The sequence below is a fragment of the Schistocerca gregaria genome, chromosome 4 (genome assembly GCF_023897955.1).
Source record: "Schistocerca gregaria isolate iqSchGreg1 chromosome 4, iqSchGreg1.2, whole genome shotgun sequence".
Taxonomy (NCBI): Eukaryota; Metazoa; Arthropoda; class Insecta; order Orthoptera; family Acrididae; genus Schistocerca; species Schistocerca gregaria.
This window is the reverse complement of record NC_064923.1, coordinates 644,271,740-644,281,762: the sequence shown is the minus strand read 5'-3', so window position 1 is coordinate 644,281,762 and position 10,023 is coordinate 644,271,740. Positions and strand designations below refer to the sequence as shown.

Genomic DNA, 10,023 nt, shown 5'->3' with positions numbered 1-10,023 from the left:
ATGTGTGTGATGTCCTTAGGTTAGTTAGGTTTAAATAGTTCTAAGTTCTAGGGGACTAATGACCACAGCAGTTGAGTCCCATAGTGCTCAGAGCCATTTGAACCATTTGAACTTACTTGTTGTTCGAACCTACCCGTAATAAACCTAGCAGCCCACCTTTAAACAGATTCAATGTCTTCCTGTAATCCGACCTGGTGCGGATCCCAAACACTCAACCAGTACTCGTGAACAGGTCGCACCAGCGTCCTACATGCCATCTCTTTTACAGATGAACAGCAGTTTCCCATAATTCTACCAAGTCGAACATTCGCCTTCCCTATCACAATCCAAACATTACCTTTACTGTGACGTGACTGTGTCTGGCATGACACAGCTAATGCTGTATCCTAATACACTCCTGGAAATGGAAAAAAAGAACACATTGACACCGGTGTGTCAGACCCACCATACTTGCTCCGGACACTGCGAGAGGGCTGTACAAGCAATGATCACACGCAAGGCACAGCGGACACACCAGGGACCGCGGTGTTGGCCGTCGAATGGCGCTAGCTGCGCACCATTTGTGCACCGCCGCCGTCAGTGTCAGCCAGTTTGCCGTGGCATACGGAGCTCCATCGCAGTCTTTAACATTAGTAGTATGCCGCGACAGCGTGGACGTGAACCGTATGTGCAGTTGACGGACTTTGAGCGAGGGCGTATAGTGGGCATGCGGGAGGCCGGGTGGACGTACCGCAGAATTGCTCAACACCTGGGGCGTGAGGTCTCCACAGTACATCGATGTTGTCGCCAGTGGTCGGCGGAAGGTGCACGTGCCCGTCGACCTGGGACCGGACCGCAGCGACGCACGGATTCACGCCAAGACCGTAGGATCCTACGCAGTGCCGTAGGGGACCGCACCGCCACCGCCACTTCCCAGCAAATTAGGGACACTGTTGCTCCAGGGGTATCGGCGGTCTTATCACACAGAAAATAATAGCGGTCTTATCACTCTTCCCTGGGGCATTGCTAACGATACCCTTGTCTCTGAGCCGGACGGGGTGGCCGAGTGGTTCTAGGCGCTACAATCTGGAACCGCGCGACCGCTACGACCGCAGGTTTGAATCCTGCCTCGGGCATGGATGTGTGTGATGTCCTTAAGTTAGTTAGGTTTAAGTAGTTCTAAGTTCTAGGGGACTGATGACCTCAGATGTTAAGTTCTATAGTGCTCAGAGGCATCTGAACCAACCTTGTCTCTGATGAATACGCACCGTGTAGGACAAGGTACTGAGTTGTGTTACATAAGAAATGTTCGAACCACTATCATATATACGAACCTATTCCATATTCTCGTACCTTGTTAGAGTGAAAGGTGCCACAGTTTGGGGTCCCCGTCAGCTGATTGGTTAAGTCAGTTTAAAAATGGTTGTAAAGTAAAGGCATACCACTTCCGGCAATGCTCTGCGAGCAGCTTCACTTATCATAACAGCACAAATACCAATTCGAATTAAGACGAACTAGCAAATCTCACATTGTTGACGCCCAAAAGTTTACCAAAACATAGAAAGGACGTAGCAATCGCTTTCGCATACTGACAGACAAAGGTCTAACTTACTGAATGTCGTGAACGAGCAGAATGTTTTTAAATGCAATGGAATCTTTACAGCGTATTCGGTACTCCCTGTACCCGTCTTGACTGCGGGAGACTGGGAAAATAAATAGTTGTTTTATTGCTACCCCTGCTTTGAAATTGACGGAAAACATTACTGTCAGTGTTGTACGAAAGGACGTTGGCCGACACTTGCCAATGAATTATCAGACGACGTCTTGGAGTAGCGAGTTGCACCCTGCAGTGCTTTGTTGGCACAATCACCTACGTCACCTACAACCGTGTCTTGCTCAATACTATCATATTCTGATGATTGTGAGATAAATCGCAGTCCGCAGCTCGCGGTCGTGCGGTAGCGTTCTCGCTTCCCGCGCCCGGGTTCCCGGGTTCGATTCCCGGCGGGTGTTGTGTGACGTCCTTAGGTTAGTTAGGTTTAAGTAGTTCTAAGTTCTAGGGGACTGATGACCATAGCTGTTGAGTGCCATAGTGCTCAGAGCCAATTGAACCATTTTTTTTAGACAAATCGCAGATCACGCAGGAGGAATGTCGTTTTCTCTCCAAAGCAACTGCAGGCTTTATTAATGATACGTTCGTTCCGATGCGACGATGCCTCGACTTCAATAAACAGGAGGCGTTCAATAAGTAATGTAACACTTTTTTACTCCGCCAGTTTTGGTTGAAGAATGCGCAATTTGGTGTGGGACATCGTGGAAGGTACCCGCTTCAGCCCCTGTTGTTTCATGAAGCTCGAATAGGTAGCCGTGCTATACGCAGCGTTTAAAATGGCGTCTGTAACGTAGGTGCGTTCCAATCAGAAAGCTGTCACTGAGTTTCTTTTGGCGGGAAACCAGAGCATCGCAGATTTTCATAGGCGCCTGCAGAATGTATACGGAGACCTGGCAGGTGTGACGGGGCGGTTAAATAATTATGAAGAGCGGTTGCAGAGAGTTCACACGAGAATGTGCATATAAAAATCTTGGTTAAAATGTTATTGCAAATTTTGACTCTCACGTGAGTCTAAGGGGATGATTTTCACACTTGATGTATTAGTGCACTTCCACACAAGCGCATTTGGTATAGTTTTATGAATTGATTATTCACTCAGAGATAAGTACAGTTTATGCTAGGGAACAAGAATTAGGCGATTATTATATTAAAATCAGTTTTCCACGACACAGTTCAATCACTATTTATTGGCCTTGTCCTTTTCTTTCACACAATAAAATTATCACTGGTGAGACGGTTTACAATTTTACTTTAATAATAATTTGACTCCGAGCCCCCTATAGCAGTAATGTAGGCTGCTATAATCGAAAGCTATTCAATCAGTTCGAACAGATCCACAAGTACCGATGTCCTCTTTGTTCTAACAGTTTTGGCAAGAAATCACAGTTGGCCACATGTTCACTTACGACGATGTATACCTCGTGAATTGCACTCACACAAATAATCGTAGCACTTCCAGTTCAGCAAATATATGCTTACACACTTGTACTATTGAACAATACTCTTCGTCGAAAGAAATCGGCGCGAAAAAGAATTCTCAAACGACCCTCAAGTGGGCTTGCTCGCCACCCACCCTCCAAAACGACTGACCAACGACTCACCCCTGGCCAAGATGGGACGTCAACCCCCTGGTTATGCAAGTACTAATCTCACCAGTTAAGGTTATAAATGTTGATACAAGTACACCATCGGAACCGCGCTAAAAAGTACATTTTATTTACTATGTTACATTAATTTCTAGGATTATTCTATCGACCGTAAATCAAGTTTTAGTTTTTGCAAAATTTCGCCACTTAGCACATATTTGTTTGTTGACATCTGTGCTGCAAAGTTTTAACATAGAACTGCATATAGCCCCGTTTTTAGACGTAACCTATAGCTCAAATGGCTCTGAGCACTATGGGACTTAACTACTGTGGTCATCAGTCCCCTAGAACTTAGAACTACTTAAATCTAACTAACCTAAGGACATCACACACATACATGCCCGAGGCAGGATTCGAACCTGCGACCGCAGCAGTCCCGCGGTTCCGGACTGCGCGCCTAGAACCGCTAGACCACCGCGGGCGGCCTAACCTATAGTGATCTATGCATTGCGCTGCTCAAAATCTTCATATCTATAATAATGAATTAATTATGGGCGGTAAATGTTAATAATAATTTGCAAACAATGATAGCTATTGCAAGTTAAGTGTGTAGTATAACTTAACTAGTTTAAAATACGTGTGATGCCACTCAAAATAATATCTAGTGCCCCGTCATGAATTTTCTATTGAATTTTATATTTTCCCTCAAACTATTTTTATTGCTCTTTACGGGCTCAATTATTTATGAATCTTAACATATGACTACGGCACTCGATCCACTATGACGAAACGTTTTTAATGAGTGCTCGCTCAACCCGGGAAGTTGTTATTTACTATTTTTATTGATCTTTCAGTATCCATGATATTAACCGATTTTGAGGTTACTGTAACTTTTGCGCCTCGTGACTTGAAATAAAGATCGATGTTTCAGAAGGTGCATATTGCTGACGACAATCCACTGCCACATTGCTCTTCACCGTAAGTTACATAGTTTTTGCGTAATCCGCGAACAACCAAACAATGCCCCAAGCTAGGGGCCATGTGGCCGCCCCCCCCCTCCTCCCCCCTCTCGGGCAGAGACATCCCACCGACCGTTGCAAATCTCGCGCGGGCGCGACACGCGCTCCCGCGAATCACGCACCATGCAGCGCGCTCGCTCTCCACAAAGCAATCCTTGCATACTAGACTTATTCATCTAGTAATGGGGGTTTGTACCGTCACACAGGGAACAATGAGTCGCTGAGCGAGGCGTCTGTCATCATCGCATCAAGGCCTCGCCGACCTGTCCAATCTCAGCGTTCTAGCCGGCTGCACACATCTGTGACTCCTCCAGTGTTGGAACGTGCGGACACTCTCATTCTAGGTGCTAGACGGATTCGTTGCTCAGCTGTACGTCTCCGTTGGCACTGCTGACACACTCGCCTACCAGCTAGGATACTCTTAAGCTGTGAGCCCATTGGGTTAATCGCCGCCTAATAAAAGACTACAAACAGCATCTGTTTGGCCCAATGGAGGATGCACTCCGTGGGAAGCTGTGTGTGGATGACGGGGAATTATTGACACACCAAGACGTTGGCTCCAACGTCGACTAGCTGAGTGGGACCATGCGGGCATATAGGCCTCCCAGCAAGGTGCAGTAAGGCCGTCACATTCAACCAGGTTATGTTGGACTGTTGTGTTTTGTAACCAAAAGAGTGGGGAATAGTATGGTGTTCTAAAATCCTGAATAAAACCAATCTTACGAATGAACCACACACAAAACAGGTGTTATATTCTACAACACTGTTTGTTTCACGAAACGGTTTTCGGCTGTCACGCCATCATTAGGTACAAAGGTAAGTATGTGGCGCAATGAAGTTTTGCTAGATGCAACATTTTTAACTAGTGCATCTACACAGTAACTCCATTTCCAGAGATGAAAAATGTTAATGTTAGAATTTGGAATAAACATGAGAGATTATTTCAGTGTAAATGCAACTTAAGATTATTTAACTAAGCTAAAATATATGACACATTAACTAATATACTACAGACAAATTACAAGAATTGCACAAAAAGACAATAACTGAACAATAAACTTCTGTGACACATTCCAAAAATGTGGGTGAACAAAATAATCTTGTCTTTAATAGGGCCTAAACTGCAAACAGATGTGATAGCGATATTAACCAGGTGAATGAAGCACCTTTGATTGGACGAAGTAACTTTGTTTTATGTATTTTTTTTAAACAACGAGTGAAGTTGTAGTAAATGAAATTTCTCTCGGCATATATTAATCTTTTTGATTTGCAGCTCCTGTATTTTTTTCTGTATTTGCAGCCATAATCATAGGACATAGGTTCCTACCTTTAGGCAATAACACTGTTTTTTCTGTTGTTATCCAAACATGTTTCGGCACTTTTGTGCCATCATCAGTGTGTTTTGTTGATTGAAAACGTGATTTTACATTATAGGGTTTTGCACCACCATTTGTATGGAGTCTTGTACTGGTACCTTTGTCACGTTTTGTTATGACTCATCCTTCTTTTTGCGCGTTGAGGGAACTGCACACACATATTAATGTACTTTGTGTAATTTCGGATTTTACAAAAACATTTTCATTTCGCAAAAGGCGGTGAGCACTCCTGTAAAACCATATAATGTAAAATCACTTCTCAATTAACAAATCCACTGATGATGGCACAGAGGCGCCGAAACACGTTTCGGTAACAAGAGGAAAAGCAGTGTTAATGTATAAAAGACGGAACCTATATTCATAATTAATTCTCTTGTCACGTTAAAAAAAGAAATTTTATTGTGTAAAATTACAACTGCTTCGCTTACCTGCTTAATACAGTATCACTATTACATCTTATCTGTTTGTAATTTAGGACCTATTAAAGACAGGATTATTTTGTTCCGCCACATATTTGGTATATGTCATCAAATAATTTATCTACAACTCATTAGTTAATGCGCCACATATTTTATCTTAGTTAAACAATCTAATATCTCACTTACTCTGAAATAATCACTCTTGTTTTATTCCTAATTTTAACATTGAAATTTTTTATCCCTGGAAATTTAGATACCATGTAGACGCACTACTTTCAGATTTTTGATTTGACAAAATTTCACTGCACCACACACTCACCTATGTACCTGATGATGGCGTAAACCAGTTCGTTAACAAATAATATATACTGTAGAATATTACACCAGTGTTGTGTTTGTTTCATTCATAATGTATCAGATATTCTGCCAAAAACCGACAGAACAGTCAATCAATGCAAACCCAACCTTCTTTCAAAAAACAATGTCTAGCGTTACTTACTGAAAGCCTCTCGTGAAAAATGTTTTGACCTGGGGGTAGGAAGACTTGTGGGAAACATCTTGCTATTCAGCTAAACAAATTATCAGCAACGAAGGTCTGTCTTGGTACTCAGTTACCAGGCCGAGCGGCAGCGATAATTATCAAGTTGGCGAGGAGTAGGTGGACACTGACGCGAAGAAGCTAACCGCCTTCCGAGATCGTTAAGTGCTTCCTGGCGCCTCCCACAGATTTCCGCGGTACCGTTACGCACAGGGCTTCTGTAATAATTACAGCGAGCTACGTCTGCAAAACGGGCCACTTAAAGAGTGCAGCAAGAGGCCTGCTCGTAAACAGCGCGTGGGAACCCGGCCTCACGTAATGAGTGAGAACCAACTCCCAGTGAGAGAGAGAGAGAGAGAGAGAGAGAGAGAGAGAGAGAGAGAGAGAGAGAGAGAGAGAAAGAGCTGTTAACGGCCACCACGTTCTCCGATCTTCGCTGATAGCTACTAGACCATTGTTCCAGAGTACAGTGGCCTAACTGCTCGTCGCCTGCTCCTGCAAAGCACTTGTCTTTTGACTCACGCAAATACTGAGCGCGCTTGTCTTCATGGCTACGTTCTAAAACTGCGTTGTATTAATAAGGTGAGGCGTTAGTTAACTATTTCAAATCTGTCTTTGCAACTGCCGTTGAAATTATAAAATGTAATAACCACTGTAAAGCAAAAATCTTTTAAAGATCAAGAAACAATCCGGAGAGGAAAGCAGCCAGACAAACTGCTTAGAATGTTTGGCTGAGACACTGTGGCATTTACGCCCCACGTCAGCTCACATTTTATTACATGTCGTGAAACAGTATAATAACGCCACGCTGCTGTAAGCCAGCACGAAGCCTGAGAACGAAGATGCAAGTAGGAGCAGTGTGGTTCTGGAGAGTGTAGAAAAGTCTGGTTATTAATATTAACTGTTAAAATGTTTACACATGTCTGCAACTAGACTGCTACATAACTATAATTTCAGTAACTCCAAATTCAAGCTCACTTTCATATAATGTTGATAATGTTGTCAGCCATTGCCCGAATAAACCGACCGATAAGACCTGTGCAGGCACAGGTGAAATACCGAAGTTAGCTCCTCAGCCAGTCTACAGGATGTGTCAGAAAAACATTTACAAACTGACGTGGCACATCGGGCACCCAACAAGGATAAGTAATCACACAGCAAGGGGAGGCGATGGTGGTGGTGGGTGGTCGCAAACGCTACGAGAGGGCGCTACGGTCACGAGAGGACGTTGCTACACAAACATGGGCGGAGTGCACGGAGAACGTCGCCATTCACGCCGTGGAAGCGTTGGGATTGACAAGGCTAGCTACACGTACCGCGAAAGGGCTGAGATGCATCTGATTTATGGCGCGGCCAGCTGCAGTGGAAGAGAAGCCGTGCGATTGTATCGTGCGCAATATTCCGATAGAAAGGTGCCGTGCCGCACAGTATTCGCCACCCAACATCGCCGATTGTGCGAAACCGGCTCGTTCCATGTGCACAAGATCCGGCCACCAACGAACAACACGGACGGTTGCGGCGGAAGAAAGCGTTCTCGAAGGGGTGCAGCGTACGGCGTCAACAAGTACACTAGATGTGCCCCGTGCCATTGGTATCCCCAACCTTCCGTCTGGCGCATTATACACGACGCATTTCCAATGCCTCCAGGCATTGCAACCGGGAGACTACAACAAGCGCATGGGATTTGCGCAGTGGTTTCTGCAGGAACCCGCTGCAAACCTTACAAGTAGAGCCCTCTTCACTGATGAGGCTGCCTTCTCGCTCATGGGTGGGATGAACGTTCACAACCTGCATACGTGGGCGAATGTGAGCCCACATGTTACACGTACGCTTGCGCCACGACGCAAATTTACCCTTAACATGTAGGCTGGCATTGTCAGAAACTGTTTAATTGGGCCGTATATTCTACCGGACCGTCTTGAAGGTCATACGTCTCTGGGATTCTTTCGGAAGATTTTGCCGCACATGCTGAATGATGTTCCCATGCCACCCACATATCTGGGATTCCTGCGGAAGATTTTGCCAGACATGCTGAATGATGCTGCCCTGCCACATCTGTGAGCAACATTTCCCGGCCTCTGGATTGGTCACAGTGGGCCAGTCGCATGGACATCACAATCACCCGAACTGTCCCCAATCGATTTTTCCTGTGAGGGATATCTGAATGGCCTTTCGTACGAAACACTTGTTACAGCGGCTGAGGACCTATTGGGCAGGATTGTTGCGGCAGCAGGATGTCTTCGAGATACACCAGGTATCTCTGAGAGGGTGCGCCGTTCAAAGGAAAGTCGATTCCAAGGGGGTCGCGATACATCTGGACAAAACTTTGAGCATTTCATGTAGTGGACGTCCATTTGCAGCACGTGAATAAACAACTGAAACGCCACTTAGTAGCCCCTGATGGCCTCTGCGACCAGCGGTTCCTATGTGATTACTGATCTTTGTTGTATGCCCGATGTGCCATGTCAGTTTCTAAACGTTGTTTTGAATCACTATGTAGAGCTAACTTACATGTCGACGCAAGTAGATATTTTAGGTTGTTCAGATTGAATTAAAGTTAGCCTTGCCAAACGTTTATGACTATGTCTCAGACTAGATTTTGGAGAGGCAACACATACACGTGTGTGCTTCGACGGATTGTATTTTCACGTAAAACCGATTTACTGATTAAAAGTGCCTCGGAGAAAGCTTATATGCGGTCTCATGCGTGTGCGGCCAAGGGCCTTGCCGCAGTGGTAACACCGGTTCCCGTCAGATCACCGAAATTAAGCGCTGTCGGGCTAGGCTAGCACTTGGATGGGTGACCATTCGGTATGCCTAGCTCTGTTGGCAGGCGGGGTGCACTCAGCCCTTGTGAGGAAAACTGAGGAACTACTTTATTGAGTAGTTGCGGCTCCGGTCTCGGAAATTGACATAAGGCCGGGAGAGCGGTGTGCTGCCCACACGTCCCTCCATATTCGCGTCCAGTAACGCCTATGAACGGTCGGTACCGCTGTGCCTTGATGGCCTGTTCGGGAGGGGTTTTTCCGTGTGTTCGACTTCGTATGATTATTAAAGTCGAAAAGTGTAGATTAGGATTGGTGTCAGACTGGCTCAAAAAGACTACGTTTTCCTCATTTTTATTAAAGTAAGATGGCATCCTTCTATTTAGACTTTCATTGAAGTATTATTCTTTCCTGCTTGCCATTCCATCAGTTACAGTCGATTGTATGCATGTTAGATTCTGCGGTCTTATAAACATTTGCTAAAAATAACACAGAGTAAGCACACCACTTGCAGTTACAACACGCTGCACGATAACTCCAGTTTTGTATGCATTCGCACTTCAGACATTCATTTAAGTACTTCAATAATTTTTAAAGAGCGTAACAAAGGAAACGGTCATTGGAAGAACGATTTCAGATTGCAGAAAAGTAAAGAAAACTATTGGTGAAATCAAAAGCAAAGACATCAACGTTAAGAATGGAAAAGAGTTCTACAGAAGCTCGCACTGA

At 44.8% G+C, this 10,023-nt stretch overlaps 1 pseudogene; it reads left to right on the top strand.

Moving 5' to 3' along the window:
- Nucleotides 1-9,243: 9,243 nt before the first annotated feature.
- LOC126268289 (5S ribosomal RNA) lies at nucleotides 9,244-9,361 on the top strand (annotated as a pseudogene).
- Nucleotides 9,362-10,023: the final 662 nt, after the last annotated feature.